This window comes from Acartia tonsa, chromosome 4 (assembly GCF_053477335.1).
Source record: "Acartia tonsa isolate MP-2025a chromosome 4, ASM5347733v1, whole genome shotgun sequence".
NCBI lineage: Eukaryota > Metazoa > Arthropoda > Copepoda > Calanoida > Acartiidae > Acartia > Acartia tonsa.
This window is the reverse complement of record NC_137263.1, coordinates 36,214,554-36,226,592: the sequence shown is the minus strand read 5'-3', so window position 1 is coordinate 36,226,592 and position 12,039 is coordinate 36,214,554. Positions and strand designations below refer to the sequence as shown.

The 12,039-nt window shown below is 32.8% G+C and overlaps 1 protein-coding gene across 3 annotated transcripts in view; it reads right to left on the bottom strand.

Annotated features, from left to right (window-relative positions):
* Positions 1 to 11,621, bottom strand: part of LOC145317003 (kinesin light chain 1-like) — a 158,864-nt gene extending 147,243 nt beyond the window's left edge. Inside the window, exon 1 of one of the 3 annotated variants that reach the window (XM_080157861.1) lies at positions 11,272 to 11,621. The gene's annotated coding sequence lies outside the window, so the exon portion shown is untranslated. Of the gene's footprint in view, positions 1 to 6,791; positions 7,000 to 11,271 lie in introns of those variants that run through there. The other 2 variants (XM_080157859.1, XM_080157860.1) reach the window with 2 other exon arrangements.
* Between the last annotated feature and the right edge of the window lie 418 nt (positions 11,622 to 12,039).

The following is a 12,039-nucleotide window of genomic DNA, read 5'->3' as shown; positions in this document are numbered from 1 at the left end:
TATTGAGTTTTTTTTCTCATAGTGTTTGAACGTGTTTTATACTGCTGCTATGTCAGATTTGTCTCATAAATAGTTAGAGTCCTCATAAGGTAAATATTGATTTTTTCTTTTAAACTAATTATAAAAAAAATATTTAGCATCCCTTGTCCATGGATGAATTAAACATTGATTGATTCATTTCTAAAATTAATTTTCTTCTGACATTCAAACAAAAGAATTCAAGAATTAGGGATAGATATTCACAGATTTTATTCTTTTGAATTATCGATGCACAAGACTTTTAACGCTGTGCATAATTGTTTTAGGAATCATAATTGAAAAAAATCAACAGGTTAACCTGAAGTAAAGAGAAAGACTAAACTACATAACTTTTGTGTCACTTTTGAAGAGATTTTCTTTCCCCCTTCCCTTTTTCTTTTCCTTTTATATGACGTCATATGGGAATCGTCTTCCTCAAAAGTGACACAAAAGTTATGTAGTTTAGTCTTTCTCTGAAGTAAAAATATGCTTCTTTGATTATGACACAGGTTAATCTTTAGTTATGGTCTAAAATCGGTAGGGCAATTCTTTCATATTTCACATAAGATCTATTTATACAAAACGGATGAACAGACGGACATCCTTAATTAAAGAAAAACTTTTATGAATGAGATAAACAAAAAAATAAAAAGTAAGTCAAGGTTAAAATTAATTTTGTTTTATTGTGTCAATATTTATATGTTTAAATAAAATATTTAATATTTTATTGTTTATTTAAATACATATATAACAAGGTGTAAAATTTCATATTATAATGTGAAATATAAAAGAAAAGAACATTTGATAATAAGTAAGGTGGATCTTCACAATAAATTTCAGAAGCAAATCTCTAATAGCAGCTAAGTAAATCCCATTAGCTTTTGACGATACAAGTGACTGAGCAGCTATTGGTCTTATTTCAAAGGGGTAAGAAGGGGGTAAAAAAATAGTCTAAAAACTATCTCAATACTTAAATCTAAAGATAAAATAGCCTAAATCCTTCCCGGGACATATCTGAAGCTTTCCTAAAAATGAGAACTCAATTGTTCAGTAGTCATTAAAATCTTAGCTTCACACAAATATCTCTAATGGGAGCCAAGAAATTCCTATCATTTTCTAAAATTATACCTTAACCTATTTTTAAAAGGCTTCTATTGGCTACCGAAATTTTTCTTATCTTTGAGATGGTAATTATAAATCAGCTGAATTTAATTGTTTTTTTTTTTAATGGTTTCCGCAATTTTTGTATGGAAATTCCTAGTTTGGAAGATGCAAAACTCTCTTGAAAAGATATCTAAGAATAAAATATGTATGTCTATTTTATTTCTCTTAATGTTTTAAAAGAAGATTGTACTTTTAAGGATGCCATTTTGTTATCAAAAAGAATTTTGTCTTCTTAAAATCGCAATAACTGTTAAATGTATTCAATATACAAATCAAATTTGGTAATTGTCGACATTACACTTTAAAAATGGGGTAGTTTTAAGCTATTTTCCTTACAAACCCTCCCTCCCCCCTCATTTCCTTGAGGCTAAAGGCGAAGTAACTACATAAACTACCAGCATGTTGGATATAGATGAAACCCTCTATTTTAGAATTTTTCCTTAAAATAAACAATTTAATTGGTTTGGCAGTTCTTAATATCCTGATAGACAAACTAAAACCTTACTACAAAACAAAAATGATAAAACTATTTAACCATAAATTTAAGAGAGCGGAATATTTTCAACCGCCCAACTGTGTAGCCGTTTGCTAATTTGTCATATCTAAAAATAAAGTTATTGTTTTTCAGGCTAAATGCATTTCAATAACCAAAGAGTGTTCGTGAAAAGTGGCAAAAATAACGAGATATTAGAATAGCAATATTTTTTGCAGCAAAGCTACCCAATAATTAAAAATGTCTGTAGTTAAGTTAATCAAACAACCTGACCTCAATGTCACTTAAACTCTTTAATTAGATAACTGTATAAGATTGCTCTATTTTGAATTTTTGTGCTAGTTACTAAAATTATTGTTTGAATGTTTGTTTTTTGATAACATAGCTACTAAAAAACTATATTTTGTCCTCACGTCTCTTAAAATCTACAGTCTTAACAGCAAAAATACATTTTTTTCTAATCTTTTTTACTGTATTTCAGTTTACTGTTTAGTTCACTGATGAAATAAACAATTGTGAGTTTGTTGTTTCACTACTTATAGACGCAATTGTCCAATGTTCTTGTTAAAAGCGAAGCTTTCCTATAATTAGGGTCTGCCCGTCTGTCCAGGACAGTTAACTCTTCTCGTTAATTTAGACATTTTATAATTGTCCTAACGATCTCAAACTTTGCGTGGTGAAATTAGGTAGAATTTGGGAAGCGTAGAAACTCTACAAGTGTTAATGTTCGTTTGTCCTACCGTTTCAGAGCTTTCATGGATGTTGTCATCATGTTTATCAATAAACAAACCCTCTTTTTAAAAATGCTCATGAAGATCTTGAGAAAATAAAACACAACTTTATTCTAATGAAGTATAAATCTCCAATTTAAGGAAAAGATAGCATTTTCCTTTGCAATGAAGTTTATGCAATTATGCAGTGGTGCTTCAATAATACAAAACTATGGTGTTCAAACAATGAACGAAGAAAGTAGGTTTTTAATAGCAACTTAATAAAAATAATTTGATAGCAGACGAAAAAGGTCCCCATCACTTCATTCGGGTAGTTGTCTGGGTTATATATCTACACTTAATACATTCAAAAAGACATTAAAAAAGGAAGTCTTTCAAAAGAAAACGAAACAAATATAATGTAAAAAAAGATAGTATCAATAGATTTTTTTTTACTTAAGGGTAAGAACACTTTATTAAAGTACATATTGATCTTTCATAATAATTTTACTTTAAAGTTTTAAACTTAAAGTTAACAATGCAGTAAGTAATTTTAAGTAATACACAACTTTGCGTTTTTGAAAAATACTGATGGCTTTATAAAAGTACATAATTGGATCATCTTTCTATCATTTTACCGGTCATTGTCTTGTCCCTTTAGATCTCTAATAACCACTAGTTTCCTATGCTGTAAAGCAGTGGGTTGATTGTGTAATTGTGTGTGTGTGTTTTTGACCGATATTTCCACAATTTTTTAGGGAAGTTTGTACCAGTAAATGGCAAGTTTTAGGCTATTTTGCGGGGAAGTACACTATCCCTACCACTCCCAATTGTTAAATATAAAGGAGCAGACAAAAGATATACAAACAGACAGACATACTAAATCTTTTATAAAATGACTAGCGGCTTCACCCCTAGCCTCTAGGGGCTTTGCCCCAAGAGGTTTGATCAACCTAATTTTTTGCAAAAGAAAAATTTAACAAAAAAATATCTTGTGAGGGGGGATTTTTTATTTTCTATTTTTATATTTGGGGGGGGGGGAAGGGCCAGGGGGTTAGACGACCCTACTATTTTAATTTTTTTTTGGGGGGGGGGCTATTTCTCATTTTCTGGGGTGGTTAGGGGTGTTCAACTCCACAAGAAAATAGTTATAAACCTTCCCTGGACCTATGAGAAGCTACCCTGTAAAGGAGAACCCGATCGGTTTAGCGGTTAGCGAGATCCTTCGGTATAAACAGACAAACAGACACACAGACAGACATCGTTCTACTTTGTATTATAGATATGTCTTTACAACATGACAAGAAATAGCCATACTTTTCTAATAAATAAATAATTGAATGTCTGAACAATAGAAATTCAATAAACATAGAATAACTATAAAAGTGATACAGGCTATAAACTTCCATGTAACAATTTTCTTATGAGTTATATTATTCTTGAATTAGATACGTTTCATTCTATCCATCAAAGCTTAGATGTAACAAGTAAAGAAAATCTTGTAACCTAATTAATGGGGTTGTACAAACTAGCATTGTCCAAACTTTTCCACCAATAATTTAAAATCCCAGAAGGTCTTCGCTAACGGATTTATCACAGAGTAGCTGTGCTACTTAGAATTGTTAGTATTAGAAGTTTAAAGCATTCTAAATTATTGTATTCTATTATCCTAAGAGAGGTAAAGTGTTTCTAATTGAATATTAATCGGTTTAACACCAAATTTCAAGCTTTATATGTTTTTATCATGATTTCAATATGTCATACAAAATTATTTTATACGTGTTAATAAAAAAGGACATTTGCTAAAGTTTTTTCAATTGTGAAAAGCAAAAATTTGAAAATAGTAAAACATTTTTGCTCCCAATGACGTTCAAGGGGGATTTGGGAGGACTTCCTATCCCCCTTTACATATTTTTAAACTGACACCCACCTACCTTCAAAAAAAGACTAAAATTGATAGGTTTAGATATATTGATTTATGTCGACTACTTGACATTAAATAATAGAGGCCATATCTGAAATAATATAGGTATGTCGATAATGTTATTTATATCTAAAGTTATGATTAACACAGATAATTAATACTATAATAGTACATCGACGAAATTCTAATTATGCTATTATGTAATAAGTCTCATTTTGATAACAATAACAACATAAGAGATTAACAGGTTTTGATTTTAACAACAAAAAAACGGCAAAAAATGTGATGAAAATTCGCAGTAGCAATCTCCTAAAATTTAGACATTAAACCTTTCTAAGAAGATGGTAATTTTTTGTAATTCTGAACCCTTATTATTCGAGAACCCTGACCTTAACTTTTTTAATGCTCTTACAATCACGCAAAATCCTTAATGCTAAAGTAGCTAAATGTATGCATAGGTGTTTATTTGTGTGTGTGTGTGTGTTCAATAAGATCTCTTAAACAGCTAGACAGAAATATCTACTAATTTTTAGAAATCTGAAGTAACATCCAAGCACACTTTTTCTTTTGTGGAGGGGGGTAGGCTAGGGGGTGGCTTGATCGCTCTTTCAAAGAGCTTAAACTCCAGTTAAATATAAATCTTCCGTCTCTAAAGTTAAAAACCCTATTAGCTATCTGTTGAACGGTAGCACTAATTCACTTGTGCTTTTTATGGACTATAGATGGTTTTAGTTATTTTCTAGAAACTTTCCCTACAGGGGACTAGGGAAAATGGCGTTGGTACATATTAAAAAGCCTCAAAATATAGAAAATAATCGTATACACATTTCTAATATACATATAAGTGGATATATTATTGATTGAATGTTACTTCAGATTTCTATGTTCTCAGATGAAGAGAAACTATCAGCGGGCTTAAAAATCGATAAACCCATTCAACCCCTTTACCACACCCTCTCCTACTTTATAAATTAACTGACCATTAAACGAGCACCATGTTAACAACCTAAATTGCATTAATTTTATAGCTATTCCCTGGTCTACTAAGTAAATCCTTTTTCCCTGAGATTAAAAAATTCTTAGAAATATTAACCCTATTAGACCATATGAGAAAAACCACAGAGTTACAGAGGACTAGAGTGATCAGTTTGGACATTTAAATAAAACATTAAAATGTATACAGGTTCAAAGAGGTGTATAAATCTTAAATATAGAATAGCTAAAGTACTGTAAGATTTATGCTTTCCAATTAGACATTGAAAGGATACAATATGAACAGTCTAAACCTAAATTGTCTATTGACGAAATCTAAAACCAAAAAATCTGAAATGTTAGAGTTGGCAAAAATATAAACCTAAGTTTAATGAGGTTACAAGAATTTAACATTTTTAAGTTTTAGAATTAAGAAAAAGTTTATTCCATTTTAGATTAAATTGCGCTAGATAGAAACTGGTTATGAACCATTACGGTCGAAAAAAAACATCCATGGTGGGTTATTATGACCTGTAAACTATTCTGGTCCCAAAAATTTTTAAAACGCATTTTCTCATTCGTTGAATTAAAAACTTTGAAAAATTTAATTACATCTTGAGTGTATAGATGAATTTATCGTTGTTCATCATGTTTAAGATCCATGAGGTTTTTTTTGAATTTTACAATCTTCCATAGCAAAAAAAAATTATATGCATTTTAATATAATTTAATTTAAAACATATTAAGTAAAAAATATGTGTTTTTAATTTTTTTTGCTGAAAAATATGGGCATATTAAGAATTATAAATATGAATATTGCAACTGAAGATGAACTATTTGGTCTGTATATTTTGTGCTAATAATTGTGTATATAGTAAGATGCCAAATTTGCTTAATTTTATAATCTTAAGAAAAGAAAGGGTTCCTTTTTCCTAGCTTGAATCATTTTCATTTGCTAAAATATTTCCATATCAATTTTGTATAAAAGATATGTAATGTAATAATACTATAAGCTCTGGATTATAAAAGCATACAGCAACTAAATACTTTATATTAGTGGTGGACTACACCTTGCCCCCCCCCCCCCTCTAATTCAAGTCAAATTTGAGTTCTTAAATAATATCTCTTTTACAAGGTTAGGTTAGGTTAAATAAGATTCAATAAGCCCAGCAGGGTTAGAGCTACCCCTGGAGGTAGAAACAAGTTTAAGAAAAAGAAAAAAAATGGTTGTGTGTGATTTTACCCTCCCTTCCCCTTTTCCCAGATTTCTAAAATTAATTAGTTTCGTAGGCTGTTTTAGGTTAGGTTAAAAAAGATTCCAATTTCCCACAGGGCTAAAGACCCACTAAAAAAGTCTTTTGAAATTAGCCCAAATGGTTGAAAGGGGTGGAGTTTATTTGTTGTCTACTGGCAATATATGTGATTGTACTCCTACAGCTTCATACAACATTCATATAAATTGCGAGGTTTTTGCGACAACAACAAATAAAGATGTAATAAAATTGCAAACCTTATTTTTTTAGCACAAACTCAAAAATCACTTTTTAATTCATCTATGATTTTAACACTTAATCAATTATCACTTTTCTGTATTGAATTTTAACCTTTTAACAATGTAATTTTTCTTATAATTCAAGATAAGTTGGGCATCAAGGATAAAAATAGGCCTTTTACCCCCCGCCGGTAAAGTTGGACTAAACTAAAGTCTCTTCTCTTCTTCTAAGAGACCCCCCCCCCCTTCTTTTAACAGCTGACATTTTTACACATCCCCTTCCCTTCTCTTCTCCTCCGTCTAGTCTCCCAGAGAATCTCTGAGAGGGAGACGGAAAAGGGAGAGAGACAGAGAGTGAGGAAAGGAATGAAGGGAGAGGGTCAGAGACTGCTTTTGTGTGACTCTAATATTAGTATGATAGATAGATATATATTGAAGAATATAGATAGATAGAAAGATAGTGCTTAAAGAAGAGTAAGGCCCCTTGGTAAAGAAGAGAGAAAAGTATAGTGGGCAAACACTGCCGTAAAATTATGACATCAAATCATCAGAGCCGCAAAAAAACCTTCTCTTCCAATTGCCTTCACCCTGAACAATTCTGTTTCCATATGCAAATACGACAACACTATGAAGATATGACATTATGTGGAAGTGATAATACACCATAATGTATATTTAGATAAAATATATATAACATACTGCCTATTTCTGGAGAAGGTGGGTTCACATAAAAAAAAAGCATCCTCTTTCACTGATCAAACCATCCCCCACAATTTACTTCAGACTGGCAAGAATGTTTTTTTTTTAAGGGATTCAGAGCAACTCTACAATAAGGTTTTTATACAAGTTTTTAAAATGCTGCGACTCTGAAGTCTACATGAAAAATTTGTTTTGGAATGAAGATGAATATAATTATAGTTTTAAGCACATAATAATGACATTTGTATTTTAATTTTCAATTATCATGCACCATTTAAAATGCTAAAATTTCATAATTTCTAACAGTAACAGTAACAAGCCCTTTTCACTCCACAGTTGGAGCATAGGCCGCTGACAATTTGTCAGTGTTTCTGTAACAATGTGGCTTTTTTATGGATATGGGATAGGGTTATCAGCCCTAAGCCCTATGATGTGGTGTAAAGCATCCATTTGCCAACCATCAGAAAACCAACCCTTTGATTGTACGACCTTTGTCTGAGAAGTCGTAACTGTGCATGGTAGTGAGTTGCGCCTGTTTTGGGCCAAGACATTCCCCCTACTAAAACTATTTATGTCGCGCACCTGACATAGCAGCAGTAGGAACCATTTTTAACGTCTTTAGTTATGACGCGGTGTTGGACCGAGATTCGAACCTATCACCTTCCCGACGAAGAGCGGATGCGCTACGTGTTGAGCCACGGGTTCATAATTTCTATTGGCACTAATTTTAAACTTTTCTAAACCTATAATAAAATATAATAGTACTAGCGGCTTCGCCCCTAGCATGTAGGGGCTTTGCCCCAATAGGTTTGATAAACCTATTTTTGTGTTATTTAAATTTAAAAAGAAAAATAAAAATAAATTTCTGTGGGGGAGGAATTTTTTTTTTTTGGGGGGGGGGGGGTAGTCGAATCCCTTTTTTAATTTTAGGTTTAAAAAGAATTTTTTTTTTTTTGGGGGGGGTATTTTCCATTTTTTGGGGGGTTGGGGGTGTCCCACCCCCCAAGAAAATAGCTTAAAACCATCACAGGACTAGTAGGTATATTCTCTGAAGAGTAGAGCCCAATCGGTTCAGTGGTTACAGAGATTTTAAGCTTCAGACAGACAGACGGACAGACAAACAGACATCGTACTACTTTGTATTATAGATAACTCCCATATAGCATAAACCAATGGATATTATAACAGGATAAAAACTGTCGTCAATTTTGGTTGCTAACACGGAACTCATTTATTGGTCAGTTAGTTCATCCAGTTGGTGGGGGAGCGGATTGAGTAAAGGGGGTGGAAAGGGAGGGGGTGTTGTGTTTTTAGCCAGCTGCGAGTTTAACTTTATTAGAGAACAGGAATTCTGGTGTAGTAACATCCAAGTAATAATATCTTTATTCATGAACCAAAATATCCCTTTAATTGCTCATCCATTCTGACAATTCTAAATATGTATTTACGTGCCTGTCTAAAGCCAACACATTCCCATATTCGTTTTTTTCCCATAAAACAGAGGCAAAATTTATACACAGAATTAATAATTACGGACGTGATTAGCTTCGCTTTTTTGTATAAATTTGTCATTGTTGAAAGTAATTGTATATTCAAGAATTCAATTTATCAATACATACAACTGACATTTAGCTTACAGAAACTTTTTTTAGAAGCTTTGCTTCTCAATAACTTAATTTATTCGTCTGTATGTACAATGTTCGGTAGCTTGTGAGCGTAGCAACTTTATATTCAAGGTCGGTCTAATGTTTGTAAGTCAATTCTTGTGAATTTACTTCATACAATTTTAGTTCATTGATTTAAAAAACAAAAAAACAATTGATATTATTCATGGTTACATCTTACCTAACTTTTCCCTATCTGATCAGTATAACATTTTATTGTTAATAATTCTTTTTGAGTTTACATTATCTTGGATATTATCATGCTTAGTTTTAAATTCAAGAAATAAAAACAAGGATGACAGCCTCTGGAAGTATCCTTAGTTTTATAACCACGGTACCTTAATCGTTGACTCAAAAACTTTGGGGACTTTTATCGATTTTTTTTGTTGGTTCCAAATTGGAAATGTCCAAACTTTTTAGCCAATATTTTTGATCTACGTTGGGGTAATTATATTTATTATCATTGGGAATGTTTATAAATTTTTCTTATCCCCTAAAATCCTTCATGTTATAAAGGAGATGATTATTGCCGCAGTGGCGTGCGAAGCACTTTGTCTAGGGGGGGGCATTTTGAAGATTTTGTAAAATTTTGCCCCCCCCTAAATCAAAGTGCCCCGGGGGGGCACTTTGCTTTAGGGGGGGGCATTTTGATTATATATACTAATTTTAAATAAGGGCGTTTTAAGGGACGGGATTATTTGATTATGGGCCTCCTAGTCCTTTTCCCTTCTTCCCCATCCCTTCCCCCATCCCTATTTCCCATTTATATCCCCCACCTCTTCCCCCCCCCATCTCTTCTCCCCCATCCCTTCTCCCCACCCTGCAATGACCGAAGGGAAGGGAGCTAGAAAGCATCTTTGAAAAAATAGTACAGAAGATAAATTAACCTATTTATTACACTAGTCCCCAATATTTCATATAAAATTTTCTTATTCGTTGGCTCCAGGGGCGTCCAAGCTTTTTTTTGGGGGGGGTAAAAATTTTTAAGGGGGGGTAATTCGTTTTTGCGGGGGGTAAAATGGCGCGCGAAGCGCGCCGCAAATTTTTTTTACCCCCCCCCAAAATTTTTACCCCGGGGGTAAAATTTGCTTGGGAGGGGTAATTACCCCCCCTGAAATCTGTTGGCAGGGGTAAATTTAGCAGCTAGGGGGGGGGCGATTGCCCCAAATGCCCCCTTCGGTTCGCACGCCACTGATTATTGGTCTGGAGATCGTCACAGGTTATTTGTGAAGCCTATCTCATTTAGAAGCCATACAAAGCAAGCTTTACGATAGATACTCAAAACTCATGGGTCAGAAAAATCTTCACAAAAAACTTTATATCCTTTTTTGAGAACAAACGTACCTTTGGAATTATTGTAAAGCTTCGCAAATAAAAACACGACACTGCCATTATAAGTAGAACGTGCTTAATATAAAAAATTTATTTATTTAACTGTAATCAAAGGAAAGGGTACTTAAATAATCACTTTTTAAAGGTAAAGCTTTCCTATAACAAGGGTAGGTCCGTCCGTAACGGTTAGCTCTTTATCAAAATCATAATAATTATAATCATTTCCAGAATGCCCGTACGTCCATTTCAAACATGCTGAATTTTAACTATTTTGAAAACATTTTTTTATGATTTAATTATTCTATACATCTGATTTTTTTAATAATGATTCCTAGGACAAGAAGGTATAATATTATTTGCGAGGCACCTCTTAAACGAAATCCTAAAAATAAAAGTATCTCCTGTTTATAAAGTTTTGACACTCTACAAGAGTTATTGTTCGTTTGTCCTTCCTTCTGATTGTAGAGGTAAAACCTTACATACAAGAGAGATTGCGTGAGTATATGATTACACTTCATTTATATAATCTTTTTGGCAATTCTTTTATATTAATCCCTTTAATCTACTAGTAGACCCCAGAAACCTACCATATACGTATTTACAACTAGCTCTGAAATAAAGGTGTATCTTGCCCTTTAAGATATAACCTTTCCAGGCTTTCCCTAACCTGACTTAACCTAGCCTAACCTAAAGTAGGCTTTTCTTATCTACATATTTTTAAGGAAGAATTTTAATAGATGCGCTACTTATTGCTTAATTGTCCTTGTTTTATACAATTTTTAAGATTATAGAAGTTAACTTACCTTAATTTTTTAAAATCAATATATCTATCACTTTCTTATATGTAGATTAACTTAAGAAAATCAACTCTAAGAAATAAAATCTCTTAGAGAAAAAAATCCTCTAAAGGTTTTTTTTATGTCACTCTAAATGTATTAAATCACGGTAATTTAATCACTATATAGGTTTTTTTTAAATCACTAAAATATATGTATAATGATATACAGATACTAGGACGATCTGGGTCCAAGCTTTGAAAAGCAACTGTCGAAGTAGCGAAGTTTATAAAATGTACTCTCTAGTCTCTCTCTCTCTTCCTTTCGCTTTTCTCTTTCTTTTCTATCTTTTTCTCTTTCTTACATTATAAGTGACTAACACCTGTGTAATCTCCCCCCGGCCCCCAAAAGCATTTACCCCTTTAACACCCCCCAAAAATTGTATTAAATATAATATTTTTAAAAAAGGGGGAGGTTATTCATGACATAAACGCGACTGGCGCAATGGACGACAAACTCACGATGATGACGGACAGACCGACGGACGGACGGACCGACAACAGATACGTTTATATTTTAATAATAATAAAATACGTGTTGCTCGTTGTCTCATTTGTTGTCGAGAGGTTTGAGCGCGTTATTTAGGGGAGAGGGGGATGGGGGGATATCCGTGCATAGCGTCATATTACGCGCCTTATACGAGCCTAAGAGTGTAATCTTAACGGTGTTCCATGAACCGCGCACAAAACCCATGCTTGTAACAGCGAATATATTATTGGTTTGTGAAAAGATGGG